Source organism: Pyrgilauda ruficollis, unplaced genomic scaffold (assembly GCF_017590135.1).
Source record: "Pyrgilauda ruficollis isolate IOZ18807 unplaced genomic scaffold, ASM1759013v1 scaffold21, whole genome shotgun sequence".
In the NCBI taxonomy this organism is placed as follows: Eukaryota; Metazoa; Chordata; class Aves; order Passeriformes; family Passeridae; genus Pyrgilauda; species Pyrgilauda ruficollis.
The window spans coordinates 10,744,916-10,768,442 of record NW_024520318.1 but is presented as its reverse complement, the minus strand read 5'-3'; the positions used below and the strand labels follow the sequence as shown (position 1 = coordinate 10,768,442).

The 23,527-nt window shown below is 45.6% G+C and overlaps 1 protein-coding gene across 1 annotated transcript in view; it reads right to left on the bottom strand.

Moving 5' to 3' along the window:
* Positions 1-6,185, bottom strand: part of LOC121353838 (interleukin 1 receptor accessory protein) — a 48,919-nt gene extending 42,734 nt beyond the window's left edge. The window contains exon 1 of the mRNA XM_041467999.1: positions 6,104-6,185. The gene's annotated coding sequence lies outside the window, so the exon portion shown is untranslated. The remainder of the gene's footprint in view (positions 1-6,103) is intronic.
* Between the last annotated feature and the right edge of the window lie 17,342 nt (positions 6,186-23,527).

Genomic DNA, 23,527 nt, shown 5'->3' with positions numbered 1-23,527 from the left:
ACACTGCCATTTACTAGGCTCCTGTAAGTCTCTAAGGTTGAAGATTTTAAAACAGTCTCTAGTTTATGGTAGAAATATGAGTTTCCGGCTAATAAACATGAAATCTGTATATAGGCATCAATCACCAAATGCAGTGCATGAAAAATTGTAGTGCCTCCCTGATAATCAGGCATTAGAGAACTTATAAATGGCTGGCCCCTGAACTGAGTGCATTAGTAGAGGCTTTTGAAATCTGTGCCTCTGTTTCCCCAGCCACATTTAGAACAGCCTCTCCCCATCTCACACCCCAGCAGTGCATCTTAATATCTCTAAAGTGCTTAGAGATGCTGAGATGAAAGATAACATATGAGTGCAAAGTATGGATTAATTCCCAGTGCTCAACAGTCAGTGGAGCTGATGGGGCTAAAAGTAACACATACCCACCACAAAAAACAGGGATTCTGAGCCTATCTTAAACAGTAGCTACTTAAGAAACAGGTCCCTTGGAACAAGTAATTTTGGGGCTGGTTAGTTGGGCACATGGAGCCCCAGCAGGCAGGAAACAAAGAAATGCAATACACTACTATGAAAAATTGATGCTTTTCCAGAAGGTTTTCAACCTGTTCCTATAGAATTTGGTGGTGGGATTTAAACTCATTTCAGTTAGAGCTGCTCACATTTTAGCAACCACCACATAAAGAACATGACCAAACATAATTTGAAAAGCTATTTCCATTTCTGTTTGTTTTTATAAATTATTAAAAATCCAGTTTAAATAGTGCAAAGAAAACTTTAAATTGAGCAAGATAAGTTTTGGCATCCTTCCAAGTAGAAGGCAAACCCCAAAATGTTACTGCAAATCCAACAGATGGGTGTTATTTTTCACGCTTTAAAACCTCATTCCTTTGCACTGAGATTAACTGTAATTAGCTCTTTATTTACATCTAAAACAAAAAGTAAAATGATAAAGAAAGGCACTAAAACCACAACTCACAGGCAGAAAAAGGCCAAAAAAAAGAAAACCAACAAAAATTCCCTCGGAGCAGAAAACATGTCTTTCTTGCCAAGCAGCATAATTGTTACAAATATACAGTTAAACAACTCCACAACATCCTGTCAGCACTAAGGGTAAACATTTAAGTCACAGTCTTGCAAGCCTTTACACACAAATTGATCAAATACCTAAGAATCTTCCTCAGAACACTGGAAAAATCTCACATCCCTCTAAATAAACAGCATCAGGCCTAAGAGAGGCAAGACACTCCGCTACACTTTTATTTCAGTAATGCAAGGGATTAAAGAAAACTGCGGGGAAAACAAACAAACAACCAAGCAAACCCAGCAGCTTTCCCAGATAAAGGGAGAGGTATTAAAACCTACTCTTTTTCCTTTACTTTTTTTTTAAAGCCTTCTTCTAATTCTGATAACACCTTGGCTTAGTAAAGCTGAAGATGCTCCTTAAGTGTTTGTGTAAGTGAATGATTCATGTTGTATCTCCGTGTTCCAGCTGCAGCACAGCAAAGCTGTCCAGGGAGCTGCATGGGGAGCCCAGCTCCATGCTCTGACCTGGCACTGCCAGGCTGCACCACGGAGCTCCCACCTGCACCCCGACCCCGGCCACAGCCGGCGCTGCAAGGGTTAAACAGCACAGCTTGCCCAGCCTTGCCCAAACAAGGCTGTCAGCAATGAAAAAGAGTGAGTGGGCTTGAAGGCAGCCTCAAATGCTTCTGAACCAACTGGAAACCCTGCCCTGGCAGCTCGGGGCTCTCAGTGATGGGCACGCATGGGATGCAGCGCTGGGGCACGCAGGGCTCCTGCCAGGCAGGGGGGGCAGCGGCTCTCCCTCTGGGGGCACCCAGGGAGAGCTGGGAGCTCCTGATGGCCCTGCTCTGAGTGGGATTTCCAAGCTAATGGCTCTCTGGCACCTTCCCAGTGTTCCCAGGAGAAGGAGCCACCCACCACTTCCCTGGCTGAGCCCAGGACTCATGGAAATGTCTTATTCTCTGCTGCAAATAGAGCGTTTAAGTTAACAGTCTCTTTTTGTTAACACATGTAAATGTAAAAAGACTCCATGAGAATCAATGTAACTTTTTCATCTAAATATCAAGTCAACACATAAGAAGACAGAGTAGAGGGAGGGAGAGAAGAGGGGGGAGATCCAAACACCAGGGACCTTGAATCCACTCACTGCAAAAGTTAAGGACTGAAATAATTCTCATTTACTCATATGAGAAAGTGAAGCTCTCACTTTCTCACTCTCTCCTTCTCTTTCCCTAACACACTCAGATACTTCTATCTTTAGCCAATTATCCTTGCTGTAATTTTCTTTAAATTGTAATTGGATAATCATCCAGACACAGGGGAAACCTTTGTCAGAGGAATTCCTGGGGATATATTTCCATTTGATGAAACTCAGAGTTGTTAGGTTAACAAAGGACTGACTAAAGACACGATTCTTCACTTGTAGTGAAAATACTGTTTTACAAGCAACTATTTTTAGAGAACCCTGTAACAAAATAGACACTTGTACACTCATTTTCCTGTATTTTACTTTCTGTAAAATCAGACTTCAAAATTATGAAGTTCATGTTCTGTGCATGCATCTTATTGGGTCTTCTGAGGCTGAACACAGTAAACACAGTGGCCAAGAGCAAAATTCCCTAAAGGGCAGGCACCATGGAAGCAATTTCCCCAAATCAGTTCCCCTCCTGCCCTCTCTCTGAGCTCATCTGGCTCAGGCATGTGCAAAAGCCTCACACAGACCAGCACTGTGGCTGAGAAATGTCAGATTAGCCCTCTGCCCGGCAAAAGCACTGCTGTGGGGGGGAGACATCCTAAAATACCTCCCAACAGAAGAAGCTGCTTTGTTCCAGTTTAGCAGGGAATCTCAGCTGCAGGTTTTGCTGATGGTGGAGCAGAACAAAGCAGCTACAAACCATGGATGGCAGAGCCCCACCTGCACATGGCCCCTGAGCCTCCTGCAGGGTGTGGAGAAGGTGGCACACCTGAGCCAGCTCTGCCTCCTTCTGCCTTTGCAGCTGTCCCACTTTGCCCAGCCAGAGATGCTCCAGCTCACCTCCAGGTACAGAGCTGCCACCAGCCAGGCTGCAGCAGCACACAGGACACAGGCTCTGCTCAAGGGGCACTGAAATCCATGAGCTGTGTCAAGAGAAAGAGAGGGGAGGAAGGAGGAGAGCAGAGCTGTACTGTAGAACGTGTTTTAGTTCCCAGATAACGTGGCGCTGTTCACAGATTTCAGCTTATATAGGCTTTTCCCTATTTCTATTTTTATTCCCAAAGCACGCCCCATTACTGTATGATAAGGGAAAAAAAAAAAAAAAAGACACGAATGCATTCACATGCTGATACAATCTTCCTAAGTGTCCACCTGGCTAATGCAACCTGCGCTCTGAGAGCCAGGCTGGCACCTCCTCTCCCACACCACCAGTCACAAGGGCTTTATGGCAAGTTTTTGCAAGTCAGAGTCTTGCTGAAATGGGAGGACACTTGACAAGAGAGGGGACCCAGGACACACAGGGAAAGAAATATGACTCATGTGCCTGCCAAAATAATCAACAGAGAAATCCAAACAGAAGTGAGAAGAAGGAATAAAAACTGAAATTTTGGACTCTTATTCTGAAGGAATATAATTCTTCCTCCCTAGAGCTGGCATCTGGTTCATTCAGGTCTTGAAGGAATAAGGCTAGGACAAAATCTTTCTGCCTCATTCTTCCTGAATGCTTATTTTAGAGCTTAAAATTACAGCTCTGAGGCCAGCAGGGAGGCATTTCCCACACCTCCAAGTATCCAGGCTGCTACAGCACTCCCACTACCCTCTTAAGTCTCTTATCTGTGTGTGCTTTGTGGTGCCAGGTGTTTTTGGGTAGTGCTACCTGACCCTGGGGATGAGGCTGCTGGAGCCCAGAGCAGGGCAGTACTCATCCCCACTGCTCCTGCTCAAATGCAGGATACCTGCACAGACCAACGGGGTCTGGAAAGGGAGGGCCCAGAATGTTCATATACAACCTTTCCTTCCACACCACGGAGGGACCAGGGGACCTTCTGGACTCTGGGGAGGCACGGACAGACATCAGCAAGCATCATACCAAATGCAGACACTTTGAACTCAAGCTAGAAGCAGAGACATGGAAAGCTATCCCAGGGCTGTGTGGATGCAGCCCTGCCCTCTGCCTTGCACAGAGGCAAGGAGTTAGAAACACAACCTCTCACCCCACAGCCCCTTCCTCCAGCTCCATGCAGCAGCTCCCACCTTCCCAGCTCAACATTTCCCAGTCACTGCAGTGCCCTGCAGGCTTCCACCAGCCCAAGTCCTCTCAGGCTGACTCTCCATGTCCCCCATTATCCTCCATCCTTAGCTGCTCCTCCAGACAAGGTGATCCCAGCAACAACACCGTGCCTACTTCCAGGGAAGAATATCTGGGTTTTAGAGTTTAATCCTCTCTGCTTGCCCTCTCCTGCTCACCACAGGCAGGCAATGGAGACAGAAAGCAGGAGCCTTTCCAGCACCAAGCCTGCCCACCCGAGAGCCTGTGGGCTGGAGTGATGCTCTCCATGAAAACAAGGGATGCCTTTCCTGCAAGGAATACAAGACAGCAAGTAAATCTTCCAGAGCTGCCAAAAGCAACCTGTTATAAATGACCCTCTAAGTTATGAGATATGGACTCTCCACAGTACAGTTAATAAATAACACCTCACAATTCTTCTAGGTATGGAAGCGTATGTTGGGTGACACTTCTGCTTGCCCGAGAGGGGCACAGTTAAAAATGGAGTGTCAGGAAAAGAATACTTTTTAATTACGAAGCAAATAAGTGTTTTTATAATACAAGGAGCTTGCTGCAATCTCACAAATCCAGAAATGAAAAGCCTTTCCTAGGACAAAAAACTGAATGCATGGAACAAAATCCATCATTTTATAATAAAAGAAAGATCTGTAAAGCCAACCAGAATTTTATCCAAGCACTATAACCAGCTATTCACAAAGCAGAGGTCAGGATGAAAAGAGAGAGTGTGCATGTGAGAGGGCATTTATAATCCAGTTTACTGTGACATCCTAAGGCCCCAAGACCAGGATTCTGTTGTGCCAAGCACTGTACAGGCACACTGCAAGAAACCAGCCCAGAGTGAGGAACAAGCACGGCCACTGTAAGAGGGGAAAGTGACATTGGCACAGAAAAGTAGTGAAGCACTGATGGTTTCCTTTTCCCCCTTCCTTTTTAGGAAACCATCCAGTTTCCCTCCAGACACACCCCCCCCCACACACCAAAAAATATAAAACCAAAAAACTACCTGCTTCACATAAGGGGGCATCTGCCCCCAACAAACACAGCAAAGGCCATCTTGCTGCCAGCATCTAATCGCTTCCAGTCTGTGTTCTTGGACACGTCTATTCCACTTTATTTCCCTGCTACGGCTTAAGCCTGACCCCTTCCTCTCCGCACTTCCATTCAGAGACCCGTTTGACAGCAGAGAGCAGGTATCAGAGGCTCAAGAATTTGCAATCCGGATGAAAATTAAAGTTGCATTTCTCAGCGCGTGCAGCGCTCCAGCCAGGAACACCCAGATCTCCACGGCACAGGGGAGCGAATTAAAGCAAATCCCTCCGCATGTCGGGGACCGGGGGCACCGCCAGCCCGGCTGCAGGAGCGGCGGAGACGAATCCGCGGTCCCGCAGCTCGGCTGGGTCCCTGCGCACCGAGGGTCCCCCGAGGGTCCCCGGCCCCGCGGTGGCACCGGCGCCATCGCCCACCCCCTCTCCCCATCCCCGGCCCCGCAGGCTCGCTCCCACCGTGCCCACCTGTCCTCCCTCCCTCGTGCCGCCGTGCGCTGCTCCTCGGGCTCTGCCGAGCGCTTCCTCCTCTTTCTTCCCTATCCCCCCGTGCCAGCCGAGGAGCGGGGGCCGCTGCCGGCTGCGCGCCGCCGCCGCCCGGCTCCCCCCGCGCCGGGGCTGGAATCCGCCTCCTCCGACACAAACTTTCCCTTCGCGTGCGGGGAAGTTCACGGCCGGGGCGGGGCGGGACAGGCTCCCTTGTCCCTTGTCCCTGCCCACGCCCCCGCCTACAGGAACACGGGCATCCCCCGCGCACCCCCGGGCAGCGCGGCTCACCTGAGGGCGCGGGGAGCGCACAGCTGTGCCCGGCGCAACGCGCTCTCCTCTTCCTCCTCCTCTTCCTCCTCTTCTGCCTCCTCTTCTGCCTCCTCGCCGTCGTGCCCGATCCGCGCCCCCGGGCTCCGCTCCGCCCCTCTCCCCGCGGCCGCGCTCCGCAGGCGCTCGGGGCGGTCCCGCCGCGGTCACCGCGGGCAGCGGGGCCGGGGCCGGGGCCGGGGCCGGGGCAGGCACAGCTCCGGCCCTCAGCTCCGTCCCTCCGCAGCTGCCGGGTCGGGCCGGGGAGGCGGGGTGCGAGCGGGGTGCGCGGGGCCACGGCTCCCTCTCCTGGCCGGAGCCGTCCTGCCGGCGGCGGTGCCGGGGGCCCGGAGGCGCCCGGAGCCCGTGGAGCCGGCCCGGAGCCCTTGGACACGTTCTGGGCACTTTGTGGCTGGGCTGGCGGACACAGCCCTGCCGCTGCCGCAGCCCCTGAGCGCTCTGCGGGCCACCTGCCCCCGGGAAAGTGAAGTTTCCCGTTCTCCTTTCTGGTGTGCCGGAATTCCTTCCTCGTAATCTCCTCCCGGGGCTCCCTGGACATTCTGATGTTGCCTCATCCCAGAGAAGTGTCACCGTTTCTTCTCTATTCCCGGCACAGATACAGCCTTGATGAGGCTGAAATTGTTGATGGATGAGGAGTAGGCACCTGAAACAGACTGCAAGGGCAATGTCAGGGAGTCTGAGGAGTGGAATAAAAATCTGCAGAGAATTGGGCCAGCACCTGATCCTGGAGAATGTGGCCAGCGATTTTAAGTGCAGTCCCTAGTGTAGGAGTGCCCTTGCCCAGGAAAGCTCATTGTCCTCTCAGGTTGGCCTAGAGCCTCTTCCATCCTGGCAGTGAGTAACCTGCCCTTATTGGTACTTTTATCACATCTTGGCAGGCTGACAGCAGAGAGAAATGGCTGGACACAAAGCCTGTAGTGCTAAGGAAACTCCTGTCTGCTCATAGTGCTGCAGCGCTTCTTAGCACTGTTGGCTACAACACCTGGACTGAGTTCAACACCTCCGTTGTTATCCTCAGAAGGTGATTCCAGGATATCTAGGAGACCAAATTTCACCCCATCCCATGAAGCCCCTCTGCAATAAACCTGTCCTGGGGTGCAGGGTCTGGCCAAGGCATCAGAGCCATTGATAGCAACTATCTCCCCATCCCTCTGCAAGGCCGTGAAAGGGGGTCCCTGCCCTCAGCAGTCCCACCACCTCTCCAAGGTGGGCACTCCCAAAGCTCTCCCCCACCCCGAGGAACAGGAGCTGCAGCCTGGCTGTGCCGCTGCCTGGGAAGGAGCCGTGGTGGGAAGCCAGTGCTGTTCTTGCAGCTCCAGCAGGAAAACTCTTCCTCCTGTACCTCTCTCTCCTTCCCTTCCCAGGGTTCTGGCACAGCAAAATTAGGCAGAAAGTTTCTTATCTCAGCAGCTTCTGTGTCCTGGTGGTGAATGCCCTTGAAAATCTGCCTACTTGGCTTGTGCTTAGAATCAGCTCTACTCAAGCCATCTCTAACCCAATTCCATCCAAATATTAAAGCAACTTTTTAAGGCAGAGCTCTGTGAAGACTAATTTACCCCACTCTAAGGGCAGATTGGTGCATATTTTGCTCCATGCGACCTGCACTGCTCCAGGACCTCATCTTGTCTGGAGCTACTTTAGGTGTCTGTATAACTTGGCTGCAATACTGAATATAGGCAAATCTGGAATAGCAAGGCACATTTTTCCAACATGCTTACTGAGAAATATGTGCTTAAAATTGTCTGTTGAAATATGACAGTCCACTTTTCTCATAGAAGATGAAATAAGAAAAGTGTTGCATATTTTAGTCATGATACCTAATGCAGCTGTGGGAGTAGCTCAGCTGTCTGGTGATTGTTACAAGAATTTAATAATAATAATAATAATAACAATAACAATTCCTTGTTCTTTGTAATATCTGCCATCCATAGATACAGATCTGGGGTAGGACATGTCATGATTCTTGTTTGGGAGGATCCAGGCACTGTTGCAATACTGGTAGTGCAGGTTAACAGTCACCAACACACACACCCAGGGAAATTCATACTGTTCCAAACTCCAAGCCTGCAAATTAGGGTCCTTAGGCCAGGGTCATTAATTTTCTCTGATCTTGATGAAAAGCCAGAATTCAACTTTAGACTTCATTGAAAGGCTCATAAAAAAGATTCAAGACCAAATTTCCAGAGACTGGTTAAAAGCTACAGCTGATGGCAAAGCCCCAAACCACACCTTCTTATTGTGTTTTCATGGGAAATGTTTCAAACCCTTTTGTTTATGGATTAAAAGAATCAAAAAATTCCTTCTGCAAAATAAGGGTAATATTTCTCACTTGGGCTCAGTGTTGTCATAAGGATATTTTTGTATTGCTATTTTTTCTCCCATCCTCTCTCCACACTTGCACATGCTATTTCTGTGCAGGTTAAAATGCAACACAGTTACACCCTAGAGTGAATTATACTATGTTTTGAGGAGCAATTCAGTAAATAGAAAACATTTTTAAGCTCAAAAAGGCATCATTGTTCCACAATTTTTGGACAGGGAGCAAAGAGTAGCATTACTAAGTGAAACCACGGGGGGGACTTAAATAGCAGAGAAATGTGTTAGTGTTGAGCCAGGACACTGGAGCTTCTGGCATTGCAACTGCTGTGAAAATATTCCACAGGCCTCCACTAACAAGTGGCCAAAGGCTTTGTTTTGCTGCTGTTCTATTCCCTTTAGGCAATTTAAAGTTACAAGCACAGGAGGATCCTGGGTCATAGAGCCCAGTTTTCTGCTGTGCTAGGAATAATGTTGTTTATGGTCCTTTTCATGAAAGGACCACGCTCCGACTTTAAGCAATTTTTTGGTTTTGCCTGTTACCCCTCTGTGAGGTTCTCCTAGGCTGTCCATGTCCCTGCTGGTCAGGAACCTTTCCCCACATGTTCTGACACCAGCACTGGCTCTCATTTCAGTAGCTGTTTTGCTCACTTCTTCTTACTCAGGTATTTTTATGGAGATGGTTCTTGTCTGCCTTTCTCGCTGAGTTGTGGAGGACTGGCTTTTCAATCTCCTTCCTAAATGACTCTCAGTTCACCTCAGACCTCTTCCCTCCATCTGCTGTGGTGTCAATCTCAAAGTTCATATGGGTTACCAAAAGTAGTTAGAGTATTAAATGGGAGGAGGTCTCACTGATGTTTCATACACTGAAATTAAAGTCCCCATTTCTCACTGAAATATCTCACCTGGTAATCCCAAGATTGCACTTATCTTTCTGCAAATAAGCTGTAGTGGTGACCTCATATTTCTCCTCCATTTTTGCTTGCAATACTAAGTTCCCAGCCTTGATCAGAGACTTGTTACTATTCCCTTGTCAGTTCCCAATTCCCTTGTTTTTGTCCCAACTCTCAGCCTGCACAGAGTTTTCTGATTTGTTTGTTCTTAGCCAGCATTTCTGATACTGGGAGATCAAGGTAGTTTCATAACCTCTAAAAGACATGTTCTTGCTTGTTACTCACACCCACCTAACCCATTTTTCCTCCTTCCTAGTTCAGGAAATAAGCCCTAGACTACATATAATTATAGTCTGTGCAGTTATAAATGAACGTGCCTTCTGTGTTTGACACCTGCCTTTTGACTGGCATTGAGAGGAGCACGCCTGATAACCTAAGATACAGGACACAGGGAAGATGGGAGAATGACAGATATTTCTGACATAGCAGCACATGGACCTCCCATCTGCTTCTGTCAGGGGAGCTGATGTTACCCACACATGGAGCTGAACATTTTCTGCTGAGACCATTTTGCAGCGAGGAACCTGTGCCTGGCTGAGCAGGCAGGCATGGCTTTCAGACAGGTATGAACTGCACGTTCCCCAAAATGCATGAGGAGTCACAATTGCATGTGTCAGGTGAGCCTGACTGACAGACTATACCCAAACCATGTCTTGGATCTCACTGCCCAGTGAGGCATTTTGTGTGAACCTCTGTAAGAGCCCTGCACAGTGAGGAGGATTGGAAGCACAGCTTTGTTATGAGTTCATCTGTGTTTATTCCTGAGGATGCAGCAAATAGCTTTTGTCCATGTTAATGTGCTAAATATCATTAGTGTCTCTTCCCCTGTGTTACTACAGTGGTAGGACTGCTAATGCAAATGGTTCTTAAATGGAAACTTGACCTTACATGACTTGCATCCGAGTCCATTTAAATCTCTGTCACACGTGTTTTGATACAGCCTAAGGCCGGAGATATTTCCAGTCCTATGAGTCTGTGTTTCATACAAACTAAAGCTGTTTCAAAGCAGTGGTGGAGAGGAATATCTTCTCATCCTACTGAAGGCTTTGGCTTTTGGCAGGTATCTGACCCACAAGGGCACACACGTTGGACACCGTTTGTGTTTAGGATGCCTGAGCATCCTTTTGCACAGTGTATCAAACACACCAAATTTGTGTAAATTGCCTGACTTTGAAGGTTGCAGGAACACTTAAACTGGGTTGGCATTTCTGTTGGGCAAGACCAGCATCTGTCTCAGTCAGTCTTTGAAGAAAGCCTCTAGCCTGGCCATTAATTAGGCTGCAGTTTACCTCGCTTGCTCAGTGATGCCAGTGAGAAGTGGCAGGCTGTCAGCAGATTAATAAAGCTAGATAGGCTGGATACAGCCCTGGCATCGAGGCAATTCCCTCCTGATGGGTATTTCTACAGGGAGTGGTCTCTGGAGATGATTTCAAACTCCTGGCTTCTCTGGCTGATGGTTTGCTGACACCGCTGCAGAAGGGAAAAGGCACTGAATTAACACATTGTCTTTCCTGGGTAAATGGAGCCAATTAGAAGATCTTATAAAAGCAAGAAAAGGCTTAATACAGTGTATTTTTATCCTACCTATTTGTAAGAGTTCCTCCTGTCTTGACATAGATTTATTCAGCTGTTTTGATTCTTTAATAATTTTTCAACAGTCTTTTTTTCTGAACAAACCAAACTTCTCTGGATAACTGTCTGATAATAAACTACAATGGTTAAGGAAAAAAAGAGAGCATCAAGTGTGGTAAATGAAAAAAATTCCATTAGCATATTCCAAAACCTTATTATTATAGTCAGTAACAGTTTATTTTCCCCTAAAAATGCAAGATCATTCTGCAGAATGACTTTTAAAATCTTTTATTTCACTTCAGCAGTGATGAAGCAACATTAACCTTTAGACTCTGAGTTTATCTGTGCATATGTTAAGGATTTCTTAAGGAAAACAATTCTTTTGTGTCACTCATAAAAAGATTACACGGCAACAGAAGAGTTCAGGAGCAAACTCAAGAAATTGCAGAAAACCTTACACAGTCACTGGAAAGGGCAGCTGCAGGTTAGCAAGACCTTGATGAAGGGAGATGCTGTTACTTGCCAAAATTGGGAATTCCTCTGTAACAGGCTGGCATGATTTAACCAAAGGGCAGGACCTTCTGCTCCTGTTAATCAGCACTGCTAATGGAGACGTAGCAGTTCACACTGGTGGAGGTTTTTGGCAATGCTGATTGCTCTGGTTAGGCAGAATACCCATCTGCACAGAGAGTGATTTCTGGCAGCCTTGCAGCTCTTTTCCCAGGTCAGTGTATTTCCAGGCATTTGAAAGTTCCTTTCTCTTAATAGCTGCTATCCATCCTTATAAAAATGAGGATAGCAGATGAAGCAGAATGGCCAGTTTTGCTCTACATCTATTGACCTCACTGGATTTACATTAGAGAGGATTTTGGAGTAATAAATTTGCATTTACACAATTACTAGGAACTGTAGTTCCTCCCACCCTGACTGCTATTGATCCCCAGGGGAATCAGTGCAATGCAGCCCTGTGCCACTGCAAAAGTGCAACAAATATTGTTAGCCTCCCAGGATAAAACAAGCCTGGACAAAGGTTTTTGAAGGAATGGGTGAGCCACAGGAATATTTCATTAGTTTTGTGGATGCTGTTCAGAGAACAGCTGTAAAGGCAGGCAGAGGGAGTATTCAATTTATGTGGAGAATGATGAAAGGCTGCTGCCTGCATGTGTGGGTAAAACTTCCAGCTCTCACAGGAATGTGGGCATCTTGAGGAAAACACTTCGTTTAGGGCAGTTAATGACTGCTATGCAACTTGACAAAAAAAGACTGAATTAAGTCAATGGAAATTGGATGGATATACAGGCAGCCTTACTCCACAAGCCATGCTTATGGAAACTTCTTTTTTTTGGAAGCAGATCTCCCACCTGCCTCTTCCTTATGAAATGAGAGATCTTAAAGATCACTGAAGAGGAGGGAATCAAGAGCAACGCATTCGTTAGCAAGTCATAAATTTGCAGGGAGAAAGCGCGGGGAGCAGAAAAAGAATGAACTCGAATTTCACAAGGGCGAGAGGCGCCCTCAAAGCCCAGCAGTTGCTCGCTCATGGCACAGAGCCATCAGCTGGGAGATGCAAAGTCGCAGAGCTGCATCTGACAATGAAGTTCACAAGTCGTTAACCAGCAATGTAAAGATGTTCTCGGCAGGCTGCAAGTGAAACGACCTCCCAGGTTTAACACTTAGTCTTCATAGTATGCCGGAGACATTTCTGAAGAGAGTAATTGGCCAAAAGGAAATGAACAATAAACCCTAAGATGGAAGTCAATGCTCCTGAGAACTTTCAATTTTTTTCAGTTATCATTCTCTGTATTCCTATTTCTCTGTATGTAGCATGGATGAAAGATCCTGGGTGAACTGCAGTCCTCTGCCCACCCTGAGAAGGCTGAACTTAGAGGACATTTCAAATCAAGGTTGTTCATACTGGTAAACATAAAATCTTCATCTGATCTGAAACAAAAGGTGTCCTTGCATGTTTGAGCCACTCAACTTTTTTTTTAAACCACTTAAAATACTTCAGATTTGCATTTTTTTCTTTAAGATTTTGACTTCTATTTCAAGCACATTAAAATTCTCCCCTCCACTCCTTTTTAGTCAAAACTCTTCACTGAATTCTTCTTCAGTTTATAAATAGTTTTGGTCCCTCTAAACCATCATTTTTATGACTTTCATATTTCTGGAAAAAAAAGGCACTGCTATTATTAGTCATCCACAGTCTTCAAGCCATTACCCAAAGTATTGTCAAACAACTTCTGTTCCACTATTGCTGGGAGAACACCCTATTAAATGGATGGGGGTTTATCTTTGGCCAGTCACTCCAGACAGGTTCCTCAACCCACAGCTGTGAAATCAGCCAGCACATTGAGGTTGAAAAATACCCTTGGAGGAAATTTCCAGTTTGTTCTCACATGACTGTGTGCTCCCAGTAGCCTTTTCCTGAGCCCAAGGCACCGTGTTGAGGCTCACCAGGAACTACACCTGTCCATGCGGGTGGGGAATGCGTGTGAGGTCCCACCCTATGGGACAAGTGCATTGGATTGGGCTGAAAACTCAGGAAAATATCATGTACTGGTGCTACAGTATAACACAGGAAATTTAGTGTTTTGGGTATCAACACAGGTTCATGGGGAGGGAGCTGTTTATAAATAAGCTGTGACTCCCCATTACTTTCCAGATGTATCTGTGCATAATGTCTGGTTGGTTCTTTCCTTTAGCTCCACTTTTCTGCTCTTGCCACACCTGAAATACAATCACAGCCTGTGTTACCTGTACTTCAGTTGGGTTTAAAGTACAATTTTTAGCACATCCAATGAAATGAAAGTTCTCCTTTGCAAAAGGTAATAGGAGAAAAGGCAATAGGAAACAAATGTTACCTGGCAAGCCAAGTAAATAACTTCAAATCTGGACATCCTTGTGAGGAAAAATGTGGGGCTGCAACTCTTCCATTCTCCATGAGCACTCTGCTCTGCTGGTGAAAAGATATTTCTCAAGCTTTTTATCTGGTGAAATCACCTAACCTATCCTTTTCAGACATGGAATTTTTCTGCTCACACATGCTGTCAGTTGTTCTGTGAGGTTATTTCTCATGCAAACCAAAATAGTTCCTGATTTAAAATGTTCCTCAACCTGACTGTTCACATGATAAATGACATAATGGAGTCACATTCGTTAGCACCAGAAGCAAACTCCAAAATAGAAGCAGACAATTACTAAACAAACATTCTGTAATTATCTTTTCTTTCCTGACCAGCTGAACGATGAAGAAAGCAGCACTGTGTAGAGCTCATGATTAGAGCTGGTCATTTAGGCAAGAAAAAATATCGGACTCTGGTGTATTTCATCAATCAGAATGTGGAGGGAGCTGGTTTCAGCCGATGGGACCAATATTGTGGTGGATGTTGATCATTTTCGCAATGTTGCCTCCCACTGACTTCTCTTTTTATATTTTTAATCTGTCTCCTAAATCACTTCATGCAGCTGTCTCTGGCTTATTTTCTTCTGTCTCGCATTAATAATTAATTCCATTGCTTTTGGTATGCCCTTGACCTTCAGCCACTTCCAACATTTTGACATAAATCTTTGGATGTATTGCATTGTATATTCCATTATACATGTTTGAATACTACATGGAGGTGTTCAAACGCTGGCCTGTCCTCATAAGAACTGCAAGAGTCTTTTACAGACCTTTTTTACTACTTCTTTGGTGCTCATTAGTCCATTATCTGGCAAAATAACAGTCTTATTCTGAGGCACACCACTATTTCAATTACAGAATGATCATAATTAGACTCTCTGCTCATTAGGACTTCATTGCTTCATCTACACATGGGAACCTGTATAAATTTTAATTAAAAGAAGAATAATTGCTTGTTGTTTAAACGTGAGTTTAACCTTAAATAGGAATTTGCAAATTAAGGAAAAGTTTAAGTTCTCTTTTACATATAGGTAAGGTAACACTTACTGATGACTTGCCCAAACGGAATAAGCGTTCCAGATGTTCAGGGCAAAACAGCTGTGGGATTATTTGTTGGGGATTCAAGGAAGGCTCAGGCAGTTCCTGCCTGATGTGCTGTTGGGTCCCTTCCACCCACTGGTAAAGCCACACCCTGCCTGCCTGGCAGTAGAGGGACAGAGAGTTTGGTTTCTTTTAGATTAAATGTTAGGAAGAAATTCGTTACTGTGAGGGTGGTGAGAAGCTGGCACAGGTTGCCCAGAGAAGTTTTGGATGCCCCATACCTGGAAGGGTTCAAGGCCAGGTTTGATGGGGCTCTGAGCAGCCTGGTCTAATGAAGGGTGTCCCAACCCATGGCAGAGGTGTTGGAACTGGATAATCTTTAAGGTCTTTTCCAACCCAAACCATTCTGTGATTCTCAATATGCCATTCTGGCAAACATTTAATTTGTTGAATGAAGAAGCAGTTTCCTTCGATGTGAAGCGAAAGTTGTCACTGGGGAATATCTTGAAGGGGAGAGTCTGAAGTGTAATAATTATTTGTTAAAAATATTCAGCATGTATTTACAAAGAATGAGGCACAACTGCAATGCAGTCTGATGTTTTGCCATTCCCAAAAGTATTTATGACAGATATTATCATTAGTTAACTCCTGATGAGCCCTAACATGGGAGTGTTTGGCACCATGAAGTTTTGAGGTTCTGTGGAACTGGGTTTCTGAAAAACAAGTCCTCACTGGGGTTTGTTCTGTGCAGTGGAAAACCAGGCTGAGGGGATTGCTAGAGATTTGCCTGCAGCAGAGCATGGACACCCAGCAGCAGCAGAGCTTGTGAATCCCACAGGCTCCTGCCTGCCTGCCTGCAGAAGAGGGAGCTGTTCAAGTCTCCAGGGAGCAGCTCTCCAGTTTTCCTCTCCCGCTGTAGCCAGGTGTGCTTTTACCTCTGGAAGTAGCTAAGCAAGTCTTTTGCATTTCAGTTACATATCCAAAGGGCTTGTGCTTTTGTTATTGCTGGCAGCATCTGTCAACTCCTCCTGAAACAGCTCTCCAGGCGTGCAGTAGATAAAATTTGGTGGTACTATGGATCAAATCAACTACTGCTGGCTTCATTAACAAAATAAGGAACATCCCAGCCTTGCCTTCAACGAATAAAGAAGTTTAATTTGCAAAGCAGTAATTCACAGAGCATCTGTTGTCCTCTTTCTGTTAAATTTAAGATTAGCCAAGAAAAATGTGAAAGATCAGTCCTTTTCCCCTCCAAGCAGTGTCCAGGGCTTGAACTGATACTAGTGCTTCCAAGTAAAAACAGCTCTATCTATCTTATGGGATTTTTTTATAACAAGGAGTGGATTAAAGACCCAAGCAGAGCTACTTCATCACCTTGGTCTAATGACATTCAGTAAATACAAGTGAACCACTTACACTCCAGAAGCAGGAGGAGCAATGATTGATTAAACCTTCAATGTTCATGATCAGAAATAAAGTCAGGGGGATACTGCAAAAAGCTAGGAAAAAGCAGGAAAAACTGATTTAAAGTCCCATCAAATGTTAAGGGAGGATCTCATCCTCCCAATGTCCAGGGAAAACATTTATTTTTTTTAATAGCCTTTTTTTTTTTTTTTAAATCAGTCAGTATCACCAAACTCATTGTGGAGGTAGACACTATTCTAATCTTCCCAATTTTTATATGCTCAGCAGATTATGCAATATCAGATCGAATGTCATTGCTCAAGGATTCGTGCCTTGTGGTTTAAAGGTGCAACCTGAAGTGGAAGTGCTGGGGCAGAAGTGGGGCTGGCTGGTGGTGAGAGCAGGGAGTGGCAGGGACAAGCAGAGCTGCTGGCTCAGGGCTCACCTGCCCACTTGTCGGACACACGAGTTTCCCTGGCAGAACTGGGAACCTTTTGGTTCCCAGTAGTGAATCAAAAAAGTGGAAAGATTGTTCTAAACACTCTTAAAATCAAATATATGGAGTTCTACCATTTTACCTGGTGAACTTGGTACTTGTCCCTGTTTCATGCTAGTGAAATAAACACTCCGATTTTTAGAAGTACCATACAAGGGTTGAATTGCTCATGCATTGAGAACTGTTATAAAATCACAGCTTATGAAATTACAAATATAAAAATCAGTCGGTTTTTTATTTCCTTACTTTTTGAAAATATATCTTCTGCTGTTTGTTTGGACAAAATTATTGAGTATTGCTCACATTAATTTGTTGGGGTTTTTCCAAAAAGTATTGTCTTGGTAAGAACAGAAAATTCTGTCTCTCTGTGCAGTCTATCTCTGCATACAAATGATTGTTTTTAGCTGTGATTTTCTAACTCCCGAGGGAATTAATGAGTAAAGAAGAGCTCTCCATAATGCATGCATGTATGTGTATATGTCTGTATATACAGTTTATATTGCTTATTTATTATTTATGTCACAGGAACTTATTCAAAACATTGCTCTATCTTTTTTCTTTGAAAGTATTCATCTGGAAAAATTACTGACCTGTCTCTCTGCCTCGTCCCTCTCAGTGCCAGCTCAGGTCCCTTTTTGTGATCCCACAGTGGGGCCAGTGCAACGACCCAGCCAGTGCCAGGCCTGGCTGGAGCTGAAGGACCTGATTCATTCTGAGGGTTCCAGCTGCTGCTTCATCTCCTGTGTGACACCAGGTAAGTGCCCTGCAGGGATGGCAGTGGGGAGAGGGGCTCTGGACAGCGTGGGATGCAGTCCATGGCCCCATGGAGCCGAGCCTCCCCTCGCCCTGTGGCCCTGAGGAAAGGCTCCACCACTCCCCAGGGACTGGGAGCAGAGACTGCAGCATCCTGATGGCAATGTCAGTCTTCTGAGGCAGAAAGACACAGCAGGCTCTTTTGATTAAAAATAGGTCAAGAATTAATTGAAATGAAGGAACATTTTTGGTAGTGCAGAAATTTGAACCAGAGTTGAACCTTCCTTTTTTTTTTTTTTTCTTTCCCCCCATTTGATGCTCAGTATTTGAAAGATGTGCAAAATTTCTGGATTTCTGCAGTTGGTGGTGATCCAGGAATGTAATAAAGCTCTTCTCTCACTGCCCTCTCCCCCAAAATAATTCCTGAAGATTTATTCATCATTTCACACATCACTAAGTAAACATCCCCTTCCCATCACTGGCCTGATGGAGACTCAGTACATTACTGTGTAAAGCAGAATGATCATGATCTGAAATGCAATACACAGGCAATCTCAGTATCCTTGAGGTATCTCTGCCAGGAGCATGGAAAGCAGTTCAATTTCAAGAGTAATGAGACAAATTTGCAAGTCTCTTCTACTGAGCCTTTTGTGATTTTGCTGTTCTCTCCTACAGTTACAAGTCTTGACTAATAAACAGCGTTATTATGTATAATACAGAACATTTCCATGTCTCACTGTGCAGTGTGGCTGGAGAGGGTAGCCTCAGCTTGAGTTTTGTAATATTTTCCAATTAGATGACCAGACATTAGTGCTCAAAATTCCTGATTGGTGGAGGCTTGCAATCATTGTTCCTTAGCAACTGAAGTAATGTTAAATTAAACTGATAAATGATGCTCTAAAAAAAAAATTTAAAACTTAATCAGAGTGATTAATTTGTGATGCCCTTTTAGGAAAGGTTTACAGGATGTGTTGTGCATTTTCTATCTGCCAAGTGCAGTTCTTCATCAGCTGGGTACACAAGCTTTGAAAAACTGTTTTCTGATGAAGTGAAGAGTAGATCTACTCACCCCTGCCAGCTGATGAGGAAAGATCTACCCCTTTGTAAAAGTCTTTTTTCCCACCCTGCCTGCAGTCCTGGGAAGTGCTGGCCAGGCTGGGAGAAGTCAAAGCTGTCAGGAGATGATGTCCCAGCTCTGATGCTATGGACAAACTCACTCCAGCACCAGGTTTCTACCATGCTGGGCCACTTCTCATGCACAAAATACTGAACTTAAAAGAAAAGCACAACCTCCACACCCCAAACTCTCTTTTACCATTCATCCTCTGTCTTTTCCTCCTTGTTTTAATTAAAACCACAGTTTTAACCCAGCAGCTGGAAGACTTTGAGACTAAGCCTGTTCATTTCTTGGTGATGAGACAGAGCCTGCTCTGTCCACTCAGAGGGACAGGCAGCATGTCCTGCCCCCTACAAACTGCTCCTTCATGTAGGTTTTCATGCTGGGCAGTGTGAGACAGACTTCTGGGGGGTGCAGGCAGCAGGAGTGAGGTTTGGGGTGCATCTCATGCACAGAGAGGGGATGCTGTGCCTACGATCCCAAGCCCACCCTGGGAGCCTGCCTTAGGAACCTGGGGAAAAGGACCAACACCCAGGTCAGGGCAAGGCTGCAGGCACTTTTCCTTGACTGAGCTCCCCAGCCATTTCCATCTTTCCTCTGGACTATCCTGACAAGTGCCACTGGCCTGCCATGACTTCCAGCTCCTTCACAATGAAGTCACTAGTGAAAAGCTGCTTGTTTGACACCCTCCAGCTCCCTTTTCTTTTCCAGTGATTGCTGTTGATTGCTGGCAATCCCTCTGACATGTGCACTGAATCAGTTTGTGACAGGAAGATGGGTCAATGAGCAAGCTCTGAATAAACAGTAAGAGCTCAAAACTGGAAAATTGCTTTGCTGAGCACAATTCTGGTGTCCTGGCTCCCACTACAGCCAAAGGAAAGTAAGAGAGTAATTATGAGTTATGTTTCTTCTGCACCTCTGTTAGTGTGAATCTAGTTTATCCATCACAACAGAAAAGCTTTCCAAAAAACATTGTTCTGCAAATTTTCCACAGTGATGTCCAATTTTTCTTCTGAATTATGTTTGGCTCTTGTCCTAAATAATTTCCAGAAGCCTTGGATTTAACAGGGCATTTATACACTTGCTGTAAAATCTTCTGATGAGCTTTAAAAGGTTGGATTAAAGGATTTGACACCCCTGAACTACCTGCCAGTTGGCTGACAGTGCCTTGCAGCTTCACTCCCTTCTGTTGTTGTTATCAAGCAAATTCTTGCCCAGAGAATATTTCCAATTTGCCTTGATCATGGCAATGATTCTCAAAGTATCTTCTTTGATAAGGACTGAACAATCTCAGGCTGGCCTCCATCAGATCAATAAATTAGTCTCATGGGATTGCACAGTCTTGAGGTGTGACCTGATCCTTTCCTCTGAAGCCATTAGAGATGGAAGCACACCCCTCCAGGTTAGTTATTTCATCTCCAGGTAAACTACTCCATCCTTAGGCTGCTCCATCTGCTTTCCCAGACAACATGAAGCTGAATTTCACAACATGTTCTCCACTCCCCTTCTTAGCAGCTTTTACAGCAGGACTTGTCTCTGCTCCTTATTCTGCGAGCGTCGCCGCAGAGCAACGAGCAGGTCACTGGCTCCTGGCAGTCTCCTCTTGCCTCTCATGGCAGACCTCTGTGATCCCTCCCTGCTATGCACAATCACATTTTCCGGTGTTTGTGCAGAATAATAGACATCCTTGGGATCTATGCAGCCCAAACCTTCTTTCTGTTGAGCAAACATGGCCTTTCTAGCACTGTGTGCCCAACAGTCTGCAGAACACCAGACTGTGGGCCCCCAGAGGAGTACAGGAGGCCCAGCTAACACACTGATTTTAGTGGAGTGGATCTGCTTTCGTGCAATGCTCCTACTGTTCTGTTGTTTTTCAGAAAATGACATAAAAGTATTCCTAGACATCTTGTGAGCACCAAGAAAACAGGTGTTTTGTCATGGACCACACAAGAGCTTGTTTCCTCTCACTTTTACTGTCACCACCCATGAATTATGTTTATAATGTTTTGGATAGACCACTGTGTTTCCCTTGCTCCATGCCGTCCTCAAGCTCTTCAGGCAGACAGCAGCTCTGTCACAATTGGATGTGATACTGGCACTTACCTTCCATCAAGGAATATTATTTTCCATAGTGTAATTCCAGATTTATTGAATCACGTCTTAAACCTCAAGCGGTAAAGTGGGCTGTATTTTATACAGGAAACGGTTTTCCCTGCCAGATGAAATCTTAGGGCAGAGTGTCTCATTTTATATAGCTGCTTGGACATTTCTTCTATTTTGGGATTAATGGTGATGGGGTAATTTAGATTCTGTAGCAACCTGAGGTATCTGGATTTACAGAGTTATGACTCCAGCCACTTACAGGCATCTTTGCTTTAATTGAGTTTAGTGCTGTGAAAATGATGAACTTGATGAAGGAAAGCCTTTTCCACTAGCCTTGAGAATAAAGGCCCAGCTGAGGCAGGACCAGCACACTGCCTTCCTTGCCCGTGCAGCCCCCACAGGTGGGATGGCAGAGCGATGCTGTCTGGGAGTGCTCCCAGCCTGTGCAGAGCAGGAGGGAGCTTTGCTGCCTTGTGGTGTCTGTCCCAGAGTCTGAGCTGAAGCAGAGCAAGGGGTGCTGCTAGACCTGGCAACTCTGTATTTGAGGTGCTTTTGTTTGCATCACCTAATCTCTTAAAGGAAGAGGGTTGTTTGGACGTATGATGAACTGCTGTCCATCTGTCTGATTCCTCTGGTTCCATAAACTGCTGACCATTTTTAGCCTGATTTGAATCATCCCAAACCAACTCAAACCTAATCATGACTTCCTACAAGTTGAAAAAAAAAAAAAAAAAAGTAGTTGACAGAAAAGATAGAAAAGAGAACTGTTAATCCTCCCCTGAGGAGGAGGAGGACACATCAAATGCAACAACATTGGACAATATGAATCTGGATCTGTCAGACTGAGACCTCAAGTGGGAAAGGACCATCTCCCTACCCAGGACCAGCTTCTCAGCTTTACCCAGTGCATCAGAAATGCCAATCTCCTGCTGTCTCACTCAAAGCCTGGCCACCCTCTCATTTTTCTCACTGTGTTGGCAGGAGATTTGTGAGTACATCACCATGTGCCATTTCAAGCTTCATTTGAATAAGCGTCCCATATAATAGACTTTTATAGCTCTCTTCTGTGAATTCTAAATTAACACAACTAATTAAAATGTTCCAAAGTTTTATGTAAATAACTAATTAGCATTTAAGAAGGAATAGTAAATTCACAGATGGTCATGCCCCACTCAGGGCCCACTGTGCACAGTGTTTGGCCCTTGGTGCGACATCCTGCCTGGCAGGACCAGACTGCCCAGGTTTCACCCCAAGGATGACCCAGCACCATCCACCCTGCCTGCAGGCTCTGGGAACGCTGCATCTCATGGGATTAGGCCTATCCTCTCTGTCCCTAACATCAGGGCTTGCAAGAGTAAGGAGAGCACAGGAGTGTGGATGAGAACATCAAGGACCAAGAGGTCTGTGCACAGGAGATGAGGTGAGTGTCTGAGCTGAGATTTTCAGTGTTTGTACTGGCGTTGCTGTAAGGATGTTCCCCTAGAAAACCTTCCTCAGGGATACCTCTTAGGAGTAGAAGCTGCTATACTTCACACAACACAGTTGAACCTCAGCACTGCTGGGTTCCAGCCTCAGCACTCCCACTGAGACCCTGGGAGTCTGTTCTGTCACACCAACCATGTGTCCATGGACCACAGCTGGGAATGAAGCTAAATATTTTCTTCCTCTCTCACAGGATTAGAGCTCATTCATATCTGTAGCACAGTGGAAAGGTGATGCAGGAGTAATACCTTGTAAGAATGGGGAGATTTAAAAAATAGATCTGCATCTAATTCTGATTGCCATCCAGGTGGAAGTTGGAAAGTGTCCCTTCTCTGGCATCTGGACTCTCAGATGTACCAGGAGCCTTACATTTATGCAGCCCATGGCTCCCTGCACATCTAAGTGCTGTTGCAGCTCGAAAAGGACCCCACAAATACAAGGAAGGAGTTGGCCAGTTGGAGTTTGCTCTAGAAGACAGAGATTATCATTAGAGCAAGCAAGGAGGGGGAATTAATTTTCCCTTCCTACTGAACAGGTCCTACAGGATTAACCTCACCTGTTCCAAGAGCAGCTCTGACTGTTTTCACCTTTTGCTCCCAGAGCTGCAAAGACCTGTGGGAGATGGAGAGGTTATAAAAATCTGCTTTAAAGTAAAATAAGGGGTTTTGGTGTATTTGAGCAGGGCTCTAAGGAGGGAAAATGAGCTTGGGAAGATTCATGTTGCTAGGACAATTTTTCTTGGCCAGAGGGAACTCGAGAGAGCAGAAGCAGGAGTCGGTGGGGAAATCAAAGGGTGAGTTAAAAGAAAGGAGTGTGAAGAGCTTGGCTGTTTGTGTTGAAATTATAAACAGGAGTGTGTTTTTCAGATATATTCTTGGGGAAGATGTAGAAGTGGGAGATTCAGTAAAACAGTAAAGCTGTTGAGGGGGAGAAAGGGCTAAGCTAAGCCTTCCTATTGCGTGGTCTTATTTGCAGTCCCTGTCTGCCCTGGAAGCATCCCCCATATCTCTCTCTGTTTATACATGCAGAAAACTCCTGCAGAGCGGGGAGGAAGATGCAAGCTCTCCATCTGGTCTTCCAGACGTTGTTTCTCATCCTGGCACCAGCCTGGAGAGGAGGTGAACTCTCAATTGGGTGGCCATAGGGCAGCCTGGCCTATGAGCTTTGGAGCAAACCCAGAGGAGCCTCATTGTCTCATCCTTACCCTGATCCCAGACATGCTGCTGCAACATCCTTGGGGAGC